At 42.0% G+C, this 15,763-nt stretch overlaps 1 protein-coding gene across 3 annotated transcripts in view; it reads left to right on the top strand.

Annotated features, from left to right (window-relative positions):
- The window catches only part of LOC115373960 (plectin-like), a 154,933-nt gene that overhangs the window by 20,653 nt on the left and 118,517 nt on the right, over positions 1-15,763 (top strand). The window lies entirely within an intron of this gene.

A 15,763-nucleotide genomic window follows, 5' to 3' on the forward strand; every position in this document is an offset into this window, starting at 1 on the left:
ACAGGAGTGTCCCACTTTGATATGTGACCGTAGGAGCAGGCCGGCTGTGCTGACCTCTGACCTCGCTGAAACTGAGAGGAGAGGGGCTTACATGAAGTCTGAGGGCTCTGCTGATTGTTTTGTCCCTCGCCCCGCAACAGCAGAGGACAGGTGCTGCTGAACCACGGGGAAATTCATTAATACCCCGAGCAGGATTCACATTTTTCTTCTCATGTTTTCATCTCTCATTTTATCCCTTTATCTCTTGAGGCGCAGGCTCCTGCTCTGCATGCCTTCGCTGGATTATCTTACATCATTTCTGGTGTTATGTCTTTTTTTGGAAATCTTCTCCTTGTGGCCACTCTTAATCAGAGGAAGATGGAGATGTGAGGAATGAAGTTAAGTTAGTCATTGCATGTTAAGCGCTAATCTGCTTCCTAGTTGCTGGAATCATTCACAGCCTCAAGTCACGATACAGCAGTTCTCTTCTCCCAAACCCCCTCTGCTCTCATCCCACCATGCCCCATATACTGTAGGATACAGTCTGGCGGAGCAATCTACCCCAACACTTCTCTTTATCCAATTTTCCTTTCCCTCTTTATGTTCTCCTTCCCATTCATAAGCTCCTGGCGTCCTCTGATGACCTGTCCCCTTTAAGATTGTGGGTTTTGTTGAGGTGCTTCATTCCTGTCCATTTCCCTCATTCTGAAATTCCTTCTATTGTCCTCCCTTCACGCTTCTCCCTCTACATGTTTCATCTCCTCCATACCAACAGATCATCAGGAAGACGAAGAGCTCCTCTATAAATATCGCCCCAGTTTTTCTTTTTCTTTTTTTGTGCTTTTTGTTTGTCTCGACGTGAGAATCTGGCAGCCGGGCTTTTGCTGACTCACTGTTGCTTATTTTCTGTGTGTCAGCATATTTACATGGGTCTATTTGTTTAGTTTTGACATCTCTTTATCTTATTTTGAAGGTGCAACATGTATCATTGTAACATCAACAAGTCATTACCACACTGATTTTGAGACATTAGCATAACCAAATGGCTTCATCATTGAAATGACTGGCAGCCTCTGCAGGCCTCTGCACTGCATTTTACATCGTATGTCATTGCATCAAAGTTGGTCTGACATCAGCTGTTATACTTTATGGCACAAAGTCAGACAGCACAGAATCTTTCAGAGTTTCTGGCACATGGTGGAAGAAATGTAAAATGACCATGATGTTTACTCTCTTCAGTGAAACCAAAAAAGTAGCCAAGGGGCTTATGGGAAATGTAGTCTTAATTTTGAGATGGACTAGGACTAATTATACCACTGGTGTAAGATTGAAGCTAAGAGTCCTCTCAACCATGGTATCATTTGTTTTTGGTAATTGTATCATTGCATACCAGTTAATTTGACAATGATGGAGTGATGTTTCAAAATGCTGCATATAGAACCTTTAACATACCAGAAGTGCACACGCGTGTGTGCGTGTCAGGCCTGTGTTTTGCAGTGTTGTATCTGTAGCAGGGGGTAATGGGAAGCAGGAGCAGGATCTGTGGCAGGTGTTTATGTTCCAGACGTTCCTCTGGGCTCCTTCCTCGACAGTCTCTGTGCTGCACTGACGCCCTGCTCTCCTTATTAAGGCACGCCGATAACGGAGCCAAAGACAATGTCATCTGATTTCGTCATATCTTCTCTGTCATTCCTTTTATCCATTTTAATCTTTACCATTTTGCCTCCTTGATTCATAGCCTGGTCAAATGAAACCATGTGATGCCAGGAAAGCTTTAAGAAAAGTTAAGATAATTAGTTATTAGTCCCACTACTGGGACATTTGCAGTGTTACAGCAGCAAAGGGATATACGACAGCGCATTAGGGCCATTGTAGGCAGAGAAAAATAATTACGGCACTAGGGGTGGGTGGTAAAATTCTGAGAAAAAACCCTTTCTAAGATATAATTTGTAAAAAAAAAAAATAATAAAAAAAAAAACTTGTATATTCTCTGAGATTAAAGTGCTAAGTTTATGAGATAAAACTCATAAATTTATGGAAAAAAAAAAACTTTAAAATTATTAAGTTTATAAAATCACAAATTTATGAGAATAAAACTAAAAATAATTTTCTTCTACTATGGGATATAATGAGAGGACAATCACAGTAATGTTTTCTTCTGAAATGGCCCAAGTCACGGCAATGTCTCTTCAAAGCCTGGATGCTGATGATAAAGATTGTGATTCTGGGCTAAAGTCACCAGGATTTCCTTGGCACTAAATCCCATTTCAAAGTAGAATTTGTAAACCCATCAACCTTTGCTCTCTCACTCTGAATACAGTGTAACACGCTATAATATGTATGTGTGTGTGTATGTGTGTGTGTGTGTGTGTGTATGTGTGTGTGTGTGTGTGTGTGTGTTGATGTACCTACTGATGCTTAATAATGGAAAGTATTTGGTCCGTAAACATTCTTAAGGTACCCAGTGGTACAGATGTCTCCAGATAGACATCTTTAGCCTTGCAGAACATAAGCAGACACTGTCCCAAATACCAGCCCTTGTCCATATTTTCAACAACCCTCCTTGGTTTCATAATTTTGAAAGACTGTCTCATAAATGACAGGACTTTACTACCATTTGATGAAGTGCAGCTGATGCTAAGGTGCACCTTTACACAACCTGGACCTCTATGTGTTTGTTATTATGTAATGCTTTTTGCATTGTGCAGTGCATAGGGGAATTACGGTATCATCTATAACGGCAGCACAGAGCCATGTGTAAGGGAAATTCAGTGTGCACTCATACGCCAGACAGTAGGGTAAAAGTCGTAGCCGTGACAAGAGTCAAGACATAATTGAAATGCTTAGTTACAACATGACACTTGATTCAACACTTGAACAATAAACCTTTAACACACAATATTGAAATCAGTGTCTTATGTAGATGCATATTATCTGAAGTGTGAAGACCAAGGTTATCCTTCTTGTCATGAACACTGGTGTCTGGTGCTGAAAAACCTAGACAGCACTGTGAGACTACAATGGAGGAGAAATGGTTGATAAGGGATGCCATATGCAAAACCTTTCTTGGACGTTAGAAAACTATCTCATGTTATCTCTTTAGAGCTGCCATGCAAAGAAATGATTTGCCTTTCTAATCTGTTAGCCCCTGCAGATTCACAACACAACAAACTATTCTTTTTATATGGAGAATGAGCGGTTCCCTCAGCATATTTTTCTTTATTTAGACTGTGAGACGTGCAGGAGAGAAAATTTTTGGCAGGATTTGATCCGAGGCTAGCACATGTGGGTGCACATATTTCCATAAGCCTTTTAGCTCCGAAAGCTTTAGCTTGTTTGTGCTGGAAGAACAGTGCCCTCTTCTTGTTCTGTGCTGTAAAACAATGCTGCAGATTTTCCACCACAGAACATGAATGGAGTAGAACAGTCAATTTAACTACGGTTATTTGGCTGGTAATGACAATGGCAATTATAGTCCCTAGAGCTGTAAAGTGTGTCACACTTGCTTGAGCAAACTGCAGATATGTTGTGCTGTGGCTGTAGCACGAAAGAAATTAATAAATTAGTTACATGTTACATGTGAAATCAATGAGGTTAGCATAACATCAGCAAAAACTGTGACCAAACGTAGCTGGTCAGCATCATCAAACACACCTTTTACTTAACATAATCACTTAAATACTACAAAATGTAGTATTTAGTATTTATTCAGTGTTTATTCAGCCAAACTTTAGTTGAGAATGAAAGTCTAGAACTTCAAATGGCAAACAGACACCGGCTGAAACACAAGACTTTTGTCTTTGCTGCAAAACCTCTGACCTCAGCAGATCGGCCACTTGCCGCAAATTGGTACCAGTACCATGGCAACCATACAAATAAAAATGGCTGCCATCCAGTCATCCTGTATGCTGATTTGAATGGGAACGTGCGTTCTACTCACCTCACGTTCTGTGTTTTCCGCTAAATCTTGGCTCAAAAAGGTGAAAGCAGTGTAGAGTTTTACTCTAATTAAAGTAATGTCTCAAAGTGTGTGTAATAATGATTTATGTTGCATCATGTAACACCATTAAAACTTGAAAAAGAACACATTCTGTAATAATACCTTGTGGCGTTCATACTGGATTGATGAGGGTTCATAAACATGTCGGTCAAGGAGATTGTTGGGTTAAAATATAGTCTTAGTCTGCTCCCACTAAAGTTCCCCTCTGTTGTCTCATCGCCTGTCCTAAATGACGATAAAGGTCTGGCTGTCTTTCCAGCGTCCTCTAATGCAATTTGTGACAGCAGGTGATGTCTGTGTTACAGGGCCGTCAGAGAAGGGGATTGCCCTCCTCGTGGTGGGTGGCTGCTGAGGGTATATAGAGTCGGCTGGCATCCACATTTTGCTGTCCTGCAAGGCCCTGTCCTATGGCCTGCAGGGCTTAAAATAACCCCTAAATATAGCCATGGCCTTGTTCAGCCGGCCAATTAAATGGCTATTTTTGGCAGACTTGATTGTCTGCTCAGGGTAATTTAAATACCAGTTTATTCTTGGATGAAAAATCAACCATAAGAGAATTATTAAGCTAGTTCTTGCTTTCCTTGGAATAAAGTGAAATTGCAGCGTCTGAGAATTCAAAAAGAAAAAAAAAAAAGAGTGTGATATAATGCTTTTATAATACTTAATACATTACACATCTGTATGAATGGCAATGGTGGCTTCGATTAGCATCATATGTAGTGCTCCATATAGACAAACGGTATAGCCATCTTTATGAATGACTGAGCAGGCTTCTATTTACAGTGTGTGTCATTGTGTAGGGGTGAAGTGGTGTGGGAAGTGTGCTGTCACACAGTTTTGTGAATGAATGAGCTATTTAAAAAACAGACTAGCAAGTGAGGAGATATTTAAGTAGTGTATATTTAAAACTCACCGCTGGTAAAGCTGCTATGAATAAATGTATGCGTGTATGTGTTGCCTGGCAGGTCATATCTGTCCTTTGGACACACTGATGGTAAGTGGTGAGCTCTTGCTTTGTGGTGCTGATGACTTTACTTTTCCTGTGTCGATGGGAAAAAATATTATCGAGAAGGACTGTTAGCAGCATCCAGGTCACAAATCACAAACCACATCATTTCCTTTGCGTGTCCTTCCTGTGTTTCAGACTGGTACATTGGCCAGCTGACATGGATTGAGGAGTGTTGCTGTAGAAGTTAGGGAGAAATGGGCTTTTGAGCGGAAGGTTGCCAGTTCATATCCCAGACTGGCTAGCAAAATCTGTTCAGGGGAAATGACAGTGATTACACTTACTCCCACTAAGAGTGTAATTGCAGAAACATAATCAGAGTATGGTGTTTGCATGGGCACAGCATGACTTGCACTACCATCTGAATCACATAACAGTTGTATTCTTGTGTGCATTTACAGTAAATGTGGTGTGGGTCATGGGATATTGTGTTTTGGTAGATGGCCAAGGTCTGTTGGGATTGTGCTGAGCCCACGCAAAGAGTCTGAGGCCTGGCTGACAATATACTGTTGTCAATGCTTGTGTGCTGTAAACTGCCCCTCACCTACAGCCCTGTAGCACTATGAACACAAACTGCTGAATTCATATTGAGGTCAGCTATACTCAGCGCCAGGTGAAACATTTGTGGAAAGTAGACCGTTGGTAGAAATATCAGTGGATTTGGCGTACGTGCAAGTCTGTGCAGTGTTGCACGACATTTTAGGGCATTTTCCCTAATTGCAGCACAGCCAAACTGTGCCCTTTTACAGCTAAAGCTGGCAGTTACCCTCCATGCAAACCAAAAAGGAAAATCTCAGTCATGGAACGTTTCTGTTAAACTGTATCTCTGTCAAATACTGCAGCAGAAATGAAGCAGCACATTCAGCTCACGCAGGGTGTGTCTCTGTGTGACGTGAGTGTGTGTGTGTGTGTGTGTGTGTGTCAGAAAGTGCTTTGCTTTGTTTCTTTAGCCATACTGCTGTGCTGTTAGAGGTGTCAGATCTGTGCAGCCAAAAAGACAGTGGGCTGTTCCAGTCCTCTCTTTATTTTGGTGCTGTTTTGTCATTTTACTTTTTTTTTTCATGTGTGTCAGCATCCTGAGGGCCTACAAGGCTGCCTGGGATAGATCAGCACTGACACACAGCTCAAGTCAAAGGTCAATCCGGGGCAGCGGCTGATGAGGCATGCTTTGCTGGGATTCCTTTTGGGCCTTTTAAGGGAGCAAGAGGAGCTCCAGCGGGACGCTCCCCCAATCTGTCGGCCTTCCTGTCAAACACAAAACTGTTTCACAGAACAGAAGCTACTGTTCTTTTATGCCTGGATCTCTTGTGTTTTATGAGTGTTTGTGTGTGTGGGGATGGATGTGTGTGAGAGACAGGGAGGAGAGAAAAGAGAAAATTAGTAGAAGATAGAAAAATAGGCACAACAAGACAGGCAGAGGAAAAGACTGGCATACATTGAAATATACAGAGAGAGAACTGAGGTAAAATGCAAAATGAGAGGGAGAGGCATCAGTTTGCTAAATTCTACACAATGGCAAATCTTTGTAATATGTCATTTGACATTCAAACCTTCCAAATCCATTCCAATCTATCCATCCACCTTCCAATCCATCTACAGCCCCTGCTATCAGCTGTATCACTTATAGCCCACTTACAGCCAACTTTTGGGACAAAATAGGGCAAGGACTGATCACTGACCCTTATTAGATTACAACACAACAGATAAAACTTCACTGGACAAATTGCAGTCAACAGACATAGACACTGGAAGTGTGCTGATAACATTAGCAAATGTTAACCTTATCCATTACCGTTTCCTAACCTTAACCATTACCTTCTCCTAAAGTTAACCATCCCAACAAACCCTCTCCTAACCTGAGTCAGGTAGCTCACCAAAGCTAAGGTAATGAAAGCTAACACAATTGGCCAAAACTAATGTTTGACTGGTTAAGAGTGAGTGATGATAGGAATAGATGATAAGAGCCCTCTGACCTACAAGAAGGTGCTGCAGGGACCTTCTAACCCAATACTGTGTGGGGGCCATTATGGCTGATAATGTCCACTCAATGGTGTGATAATGGTTGAAGCAGGTGCACCGAATCATTATCAACACTCTTATCAGCCCACTTGTTTCCAAACTGGTGGAACTACTTTCTTTCGTAGACCACTCAGCAGCGCTTCGGTTCTATATTCATTCACTTACCCGGTGAATACAACTATAAGGGTAAGAATCCAAACCATCACTTTAAATCTTCTACCTCCCACCGCTGTTTGGCATCCCTTGGTATAAAATAATCACAGGCCAGATCAAGCAGACTGATGAACATGATGTTCTGTGTGCAGTTTACTGACCCATGATTTCTGCAAAGATGCCTTGTGCAGCTTCAACAGGACAGGCAAAATGTCAGCTTCACCCAGTTTTTGTCTTACCTTTATACTCCATTTTAATGTTGAAAAATACAAGAGGAGTTCTGGGCTGGCATTAGCAAACCCATGTATAAAGGATTTGGACAAGTCAATTTAACCCACTGGGACTCAAACTTTACCACTGTTGTCTAAGCTCTGCTGCCCTCTGGGTGTGTGAAGTTGCTGAGTCAGACAGATGTGTATCTGCTGTCTCACGGATCAGCGCTGCTGATCCTACATGACGTGATGTCTTGCTTTACTTCAAACCTCGTAACGCAAGATCAGCATGACCAGCATACAGTGACAGCTGTCAGTTCATGATGCTTTCACGCATCACAGCAGATTCAGATCACATCCTGCAGCTCGCCAGGGTTGGACATGTGCTTTCAGCATTACTGCTGCTCTTTTTTTCCAACATAAACCAAGAGCACTGTGGTGTTTTAGCATTTAGAGTTTCTCCCCACTTTTTACAACAGCTGAAACACATGGCTTTGTGTCTAAAGAAAAAAAAAAGAGTTTGGAAAAATACATTTGTGTGGAAAGTACTGCGATTCTAACACCTGGGTTGTGTTTGACACAATGGCTCTCTGTCCACTGCTCTGTGCTGCAGGGCAGGGCCCTGACGCTTTATTAACCAGTGTGTTTGTCTGGGACTGCGGCTTCAAGGCTCCAATGAGCAATGAAAAAGTTGAGGGGAAACAAAAATACCTTGATGTGCCGCAACCTAGCAGACACACAAACGCACAGACACACACACACACACACACACAGAGAGAGAGAGAGAGAGACACACCGACACACAGACACAAGTGCATACCGCAGGCTGCAACATACTACTGTAGATGGAGAGGTCTCTTAAAACGGCAGAGGAGTCATCATCTCCAAAGCTGAGAGCACATTCCCTCCCCCTCATTTCCCAACCCTCCTTCCCCACACGCTCATCTGAACTGTGTGAAACATAGACAGAAAAGATAAAGATAGGGAGATTGCTCAGCAGTGAAAGCAATGACATTTCTGTGTGCTTGGACATTTTTTATAGAAAGAACATACATTGCCTTTTTTCAGCATTTGTGCTTTGTGGAGCCATAGCTACGCTGTATAAAGCAAAGATGATTTTCCTGCCTCTCTCCCAGTGTGTCTGGATTGTCACCCACATTTTAATTAAATATCAATCTGCTCATTTACTATATTAAAAATAGTAACATCAAGAAAATTTCAAATACTATCTATAAAATACTATCACTGTAGTTTCCGAATGGTCAACAAAATGCCACATCAGAATTGAAGTCTCTGTGGTTATCAGTTTAGTGGTAGTTGGAGCAACAGGAATGAACAGATTAAAGATGCTGTTTTTGTGATGTTTTTCATCGTTACTTTGTGGTGAGAAGTATGCTCACTAGTATGTAGAAAAATGAATATGTAGAAAAAAGTTGTTCTTTTAGTGTATCTCTTTGCCGTGTTGAAACAGAAATAAAGATGCTACTGGTAGCTTCTTTTTCTTTAGCTTTATGTTCAGCCTTGAATTCAACATCAAGTAGCGTTACGTTAACTGTTATGTGATTCAGATGGTCTTTCTGCAGATGTGCTGTTACAGTCAGTGCAGGACTTAAAGATTGGCCTCTGTATCAAGGAGGCCACCTGGGCACTGCAAGCACTGACCAGCTTTCATAGACACCATTTGAAAATAATCAGACAGGTAGGGACAAGATAGCATAAAAGCAGACAGTGTGCGGGCTGTTTGACATGTTCTCACCATAATAGAAGTATCATCTGTGTCGCTGTGGCTTAACTTAGTGTAAATGGAAATGTCTGTGTCCGCTCTGAAGGAGGACTCTGTTGAGGGAAGACAAGACTTGTTTGATAGCAAGAGTAATTTAATTCTCATTGAAAACTGGCCAGATTCTTCTGGGGGCAATAGCAAGTGGCTGATTGTATGCATTTCTGCCCTCTTGCCGCTCAGATTGAAAATAGACCGTAGGCTATCACATTCAGAGTGAGTAATAGTGGAAATTACCCTGCAGATCTGACGCATGGTAATGTAACTGTGTATTCTCAGGTAGTGATGTGTGTGCGTGTGTTTGTATGTGTGTGATGGTCCATATTTTAGTCAGCCCTGTCATTGCCTGGAACTGAAAGGCAAAGAGTTTATTGCTGGTCGTCGGTATTCAGGGCAACTGGAGCCGGCGTGACAGAGTCACCACACGGGCCAGGAATGTCACGGCAGGTCACCCTGCACAGCTGACGACGGGGGAGAATGTGCCCCCACGGATGCATGCACACACCCACACACCCATACACACACACACACACACACACACACACATGCAAAAACACACATTGGTATTCTACAGTGAATCTCAACAACATGAGCGTAAGCAGACACACAAACAGCTAGTGCGCACACCCTGTGCTCTCAAGGCATCACTTGTTACATTCTACTCTGTTAGCAAACTCTTTAGTCTCTTTGAATCTGACATAGTAAAGACAGAGAAGTGAGGCTTGTGTGCAGCGGCAAATACCTTCCAAACTCATAGTCATGCAATCAGTGATGCACTAAATTCCTTAAAGGGATAGTACACTCATTTGATATTATTTCACCGAAGTGAAATAATATGAATTTTTTCAATATGGGTGAACTATCCCTTTAAATGGCATGAAGTGAGTCATACAAGTTGGCGTTACATAAAAGGCATGGTTTGTTTCACAGATAAAAATCAGTTTGTGAGATGATGAACTACTCCAAGTGTAAACTGGGCCTCTTGTGCTTTCATGTGTCCTTTGACCGCAGCGGACGCTGAGGGGCGTGATCATTCTCCTGCGCTGTAGGTCAAACCGTAACACTGGAAAAAAAATGGCTGTTGTTTGTTTTCTTATCACAGAGTTAAAATCACAGCCAATTTTGGCTTTCCTGTAGTAGCTGCACTTTGGCATAGTTGAACTATGGTGTGTCAGACCAAAAAAAACAAAACAAAGTGTGGAGGAGGTGGTGCTCTTCCCTCCTGCATTTGGTCTGGTCAAAGTTTTCTTTGAATAGTTTGAGAGGTGCGTGTGTATCTGTACTGGGGAGGACACTCTGTGTACCATCCTAGCGTGTCTGTCAAGAAGTTATTACTTCAGTTATTGCAGGGCTGTACATGCTGAGCAGCATAACTGTAAAAGCTTACACGGGGGAGTGTAAATGCCATGGCCTCTGGTTTACATCGTTCCCTTTTGTAGCATCTATCCATGAATCTGCAGCTGAAGGCCAGCACTTCAACATGAGTGTAACATGACGCCTGCTCATACTCTTACTTAATCACTTGACTGTGAATACTGTACTTAAAGGTCCAATGCAATGATAATTGCATTCCCAGTTTCATGGTGTAATTTAACAAAGCACCTGTTAATGTAAAGTTAAAGTTGTGAAAATTTGACTGATGTCCCTTTGGCTGGAAACAAAATTAAATATGTTTAGACTTCCAATTGACTCCATGGTATAAATGATACAACCAGGTCTGAATGTTACAATTGGCTGATAGTGTCCATACATGAGGAAGTGCCTCATAGTTAGTCAGACAATAGCCAGCCAGAAACTTGCCAAACAGTCCAAAATCTCTCGAACTCCATTTTTCCTTTGTTCCCTGAACACAGAAATATTGGATGACGCAGTGTAAGGCACTGACTCACACAAGATTTGTACCATCTAACCATAAAAAAAGCAAAAACAGAAGATGTCCTTTGTGTTGAGCACAATATTAAAATTTTAAAAGCATCACACTGGGCCACAGGGTGTGCAAAGATGCACACTGTGTTTTATCATCCTTTAATTGCACCACTGAGCAAATTATTAGCTGTTAAAAATTTGATTGACAATTGAATGAATAAGTGAAGTGTATAATTTTGTTAATTTTGAATCAGAACTGAGGGACAATCAAGTGTCTGTTCAATCACCTTTTGTCTTGAGTCTCAACAGAGACAGAAGTCCCTAAGGGTCTCAGGCTGTACTTATAGGGACTAATAGGGAAGTAAATGGTCTGCAGTAAAGCTAGGGCTCAGATGTTGAAGGATTGCAGTTTGTTATGGTAGGAGGCAGCAGGCCCCTTAGAGGCAGTCATGGAATAGAGACAGACAGATGGGTGTCAGTTTTGGAAAGGCTGAAGTGTCTGTGAGAGAATCAATGTAAATCCGTCAGACATCTGGGACGGATCCCACCACCCATCCTGGGAACAGAGCATAGCGGCCAGTAGCCAGAGCGGCGCCTCCAGCAGAAACTCCCTGTCATACATACCAGCGACAGAAAAAGACGTCAAGGCGCTCAGAGAGAGAAGAGGGGAAGTAGGGGATAGAGAGGTGATGTGAAACTCTAGGAAAAACAAATGAGGATAAGCCAAATGTAAGAGGAGGAAAATGAGAGCAGAAGGGGATGGAGAGGTGGGGTCTTGTAGAGTCTTCCTCTCAATTGCTATTGATCAGATGCCCAGCAGCAGTTTGTCTGGATTTAGAGACGTGTACGGTGAGCAGGAAGCTCTGTGTCACAGTGGGCCAACTGCTGTCAGAGATATTTCAGGTTTGGCCTCAAAAACACTGTTTCTGCTGATTGAGTGACATGATACATAAGCCAGTCATACTAAACTGAGATAGCTATATTCACACTCGGCTTAAATCCACATGTTAGTGTTTAACAAAACAGTATTGCGTTTTGATTCAAGTCAGATCTGGACCAGCCATTGTCATCCACCTCTGATATGATGGGTATGATACAGTTTAATCAGCACTACGCTGGTTGTTTATGAAAAGTCCTTAAGCTCACACTTAATACAGACCTACACACCAACTACATACACCACTACCACCATCTCCATGTACTTCCTTTGAAGCCCCATGGGAGGCCCTTGGCAAGGATAGTGTTTCCAGCCTTATGCAAGCATACAGTTTGGAGCTCCCTGGAGGCCTCTTCTTCTCCCTGTAGAAGTACCGCATACTTTGTAAGTATCCACTGATCAAGGAAAATTTATTCCAAGTTATTAAGTATGCATATTATTGAGGACAGCATCTGCAATTGATTCATTTTCCATGTATGTTTTGAACCTCTGTACAAAATTTCCAGTGCCCTTGAGGGTGCATCGATTTTAATAAAGCCTACTTAGATGAGGTCTTTCTTTCTTTTGCTTTCATTTTACTTCTTAAAGCCCAACATTATTGTGTCTGATGTCAGCTCTTTGTCATTCTTGTTACTGGCTAAGCTTATTTGGGCTTTACAGGGTAAGCACAGCCCCTAGTGGATGGTCATCCTCACAACAACAGACCTGAGAATCCAAAATGCACGGGGATCGACACTGGGCTAATGTTGGGGGGAAAAAAACAAAGCTTTGAACCAGTTTCCAGGACATCAGGGATAGTAACTGAATAAAGAGCAAAATCTCTTTATGTTCAATGTTAGATACCTGTTTCATCTAGATATATAAATCCATTCACCTTTCACAGCAATATGTGGATTCTAATGTCATCCTTGAAGCAAAGCTTGAATCGTCTGCCTCAGTAGCTGGTGGGTGAGTCTAAATAAAACTGAAATGACAGCATCTCTCCAGTGACCATCTTGGTCTAGGTCCAGCCTACTGACTTTGAGTTAAAGCCAGTGATTCAGAGCATGGGTGGGGGACCTTTGGGCTCCAGTCTGCTCCCCCCGTCCACTGTAGAAAGCTCTTCCCTTAAATCATGCCCTCATTTTCGCCCCTCCACAAATAGGATATGACTTGAACTAAAATTGTCTAGTTTCCGCCTTGTTGTTTTCATTGAGCTAGTCATTTTAAATCTCTGAATGGAAGGAGATGATATGGAACTTTGTTGAACTGAAGGCCCCTATGGGACCTGGTCTTGTGTCTTCAAGGGTGGAGCATGGGAGGAAACCTGCAGGGGTTGGTCGCTCTATGCTCCGTTTCCACTCTGTCTCCATTCCCAGAATTCCTTACCAGACTCTGCATACAGTATACCCCTTCTGAACAGGGCCGGGACGGAAAATCAACTCCCTTTGTGGAGCTTTTAACAGCTGCATGCTGTATGCCTGTCAACATATGAAAACAAAAAAAGTCTCCAGAACTTCTTGTACACATTCTTGTAGAACTATGTATACAAACAATGCATGGAATGATGAAATCCAGTGAAGACATCATAAACTATGAAAGTCAATCGTAATAAATCCAGTGTAAGCTGAAACAAAGATAGAACCTTGGTCTTGTTGGGTTTGTACTATGTTATTCTTAATTGTTACTCATTTCAGTGGTGAAGTTATTCTTTTAGTTATTACACCCCGGGGGAAAGTATTCATTAAACCAATTATGATATTACGGTGCTGTCTCATCCCATACATCTCCCATAAAAAAATCTGATGAATCAAATAGTGCTGCTGTCCAGTGTTATTGCCATCCTTTCACACATAAAAATCAATGTAGTGGAAACAGCATCACCCATGGGAAATAAGATTTTCTTTAATTTATCATCTAATCTGAGATGTGAAGACAGTTTTAGGAGAATGATTAAACTTTAATCTGAGATTTAGAGGGCATCTATTGTACTTGCTGATGTGTTGATCATAATGGACAAGCAGATATAACCTCCAGTCGGGGGTTATGGGATTTCTTCCATCTGTCCATCTATCTGTCCATCATCAAAGTAATACAAAATATACTCGATGGGGTTGCATGAAACATGGTGGTGAGATTGGTCATGGGCCAGCAATGATGTGATGAATATTTTGGAACAATAAGGGTTAAGGGGGCATGGCTTAGCACAAACAGGGCCACACTTTCTAAATGAATCCATGTAACATCACAAAGCCTGGTTGGGAGGGTGTTTCCAGGGTCAAGGTGGTCAGCTTTCCACTCTAATTGGCTGAAAGAGATGTGTCCTATGATGTGCCCCATACCAAAAGCATTGCCAAAAGTAGGCAAGGCTTAGCACAAACAGGACAATAACTTCAAGCTCTTACATAGGTTTATGTTCTACTGAGCACCCTCTTGTTTGTTACTGTAATATTATTACCAAAAGTGGAATAGTGGTTAGTCCTCGATGAGCAATGAGTCAGAGTGATGATGTTCTACAGTGGTTAGAACTACCAATATCATGAGGCAATAAAGGTAAGATCATCTGGGCCAAAACTCCCTGCTCATTAGCTCACAATCAGAGGGGCTTATTCTCTTCTCTCTCTCTCTCTCTCTCTCTCTCTCTCTCCCTCTCTCTCTCTGTGTGTGTGTGTGTGTGTGTGTGTGTGTGTGTGTGTGTGTGTGTGTGTGTGTGTGTGTGTTTGTGCTGTGAGTTGGCTGTACTGTGGCCCAGACACTACTTGGAGCTGCAGATTGATAGGCCGATTGATAGGCTGCAGCCTGTTGTATTTTGCCTTGGGCAGTCCATCGGCTTAAGCATTATATCCCCAGTGTACACAGAGATTGTGTCTCTCATTCTCTCTCAGCGCGGTGGGGTAGCCGGCCTCGTGCTGACTGCCGCTCTGGGCTCTAAGCTGGTGCATTGGGCTGGAGATTTGAGCGGCTGGGTGACCTCAGACAGAAGGAATGTTTTGTCTGGACATCCACAGCAGGGCTACTGGTCTGATCTGGACAACGGGGCAATAAGCAATGAAGCTGAGAGATGTGAGGCCGGTCTTAGATCAAGTGTATCACTCACCAAATGCGGACAGTTCTTCAAGGATTCCTTTGTTAATGAGGTAGTCCCATGCCAGACCATAAAGAATAAAAGGATCCTCAGATTTATCAAAGGGAAAATAAATAAGATATTTACTGCCTGATAGTGCACAATGAACAGCAAGCACCTTGTGTCACAACACAGTTGAGCAACAAAAAAGCCTTATGACATGTTCAGAGCACACGCAAAGTGAATTTTTGCCTTACCTAATGTGAAAAAGGCTGCAAATTTTTCATGTGTTGAAAAATGTTAACTCATGCTCAACTCAAATACAACTGACACAAATTTCATGTGTTAACATCATTTGTGATGCGTCAGCTGGTGCGAACACGTATCTTTCCATTGACTTTGTATGTAACGCCACTGTGTGAAAAACTTGCTTCGCATTTCAGCAAAATGAGGAATAGTTTAATTTCACAACAATTGAATTTATTAGACATTGTTGTTAAATACCAAAAATGCATGAGAGATTATTTTAACGTTATGTTTTAATCTCACCACTTTGAATTTATTTAGCGCTCAAGTGTGACATTGAAACAAATAAATATTCAAATTAAACTGAAAGTATTAGGACTATAGTGAGTTATTACAAAACACTGTTTCTGTGTTACACAGTTTAACGTATTTAAGTAAGTACTGCATGGTATGTCAAACAACTCTCTCTGCAAACCACGGACAGTTTGCTCTCCTCTGTTTCCCTGATGATACTGCTGTAAA

Source organism: Myripristis murdjan, chromosome 16 (genome assembly GCF_902150065.1).
Source record: "Myripristis murdjan chromosome 16, fMyrMur1.1, whole genome shotgun sequence".
NCBI lineage: Eukaryota > Metazoa > Chordata > Actinopteri > Holocentriformes > Holocentridae > Myripristis > Myripristis murdjan.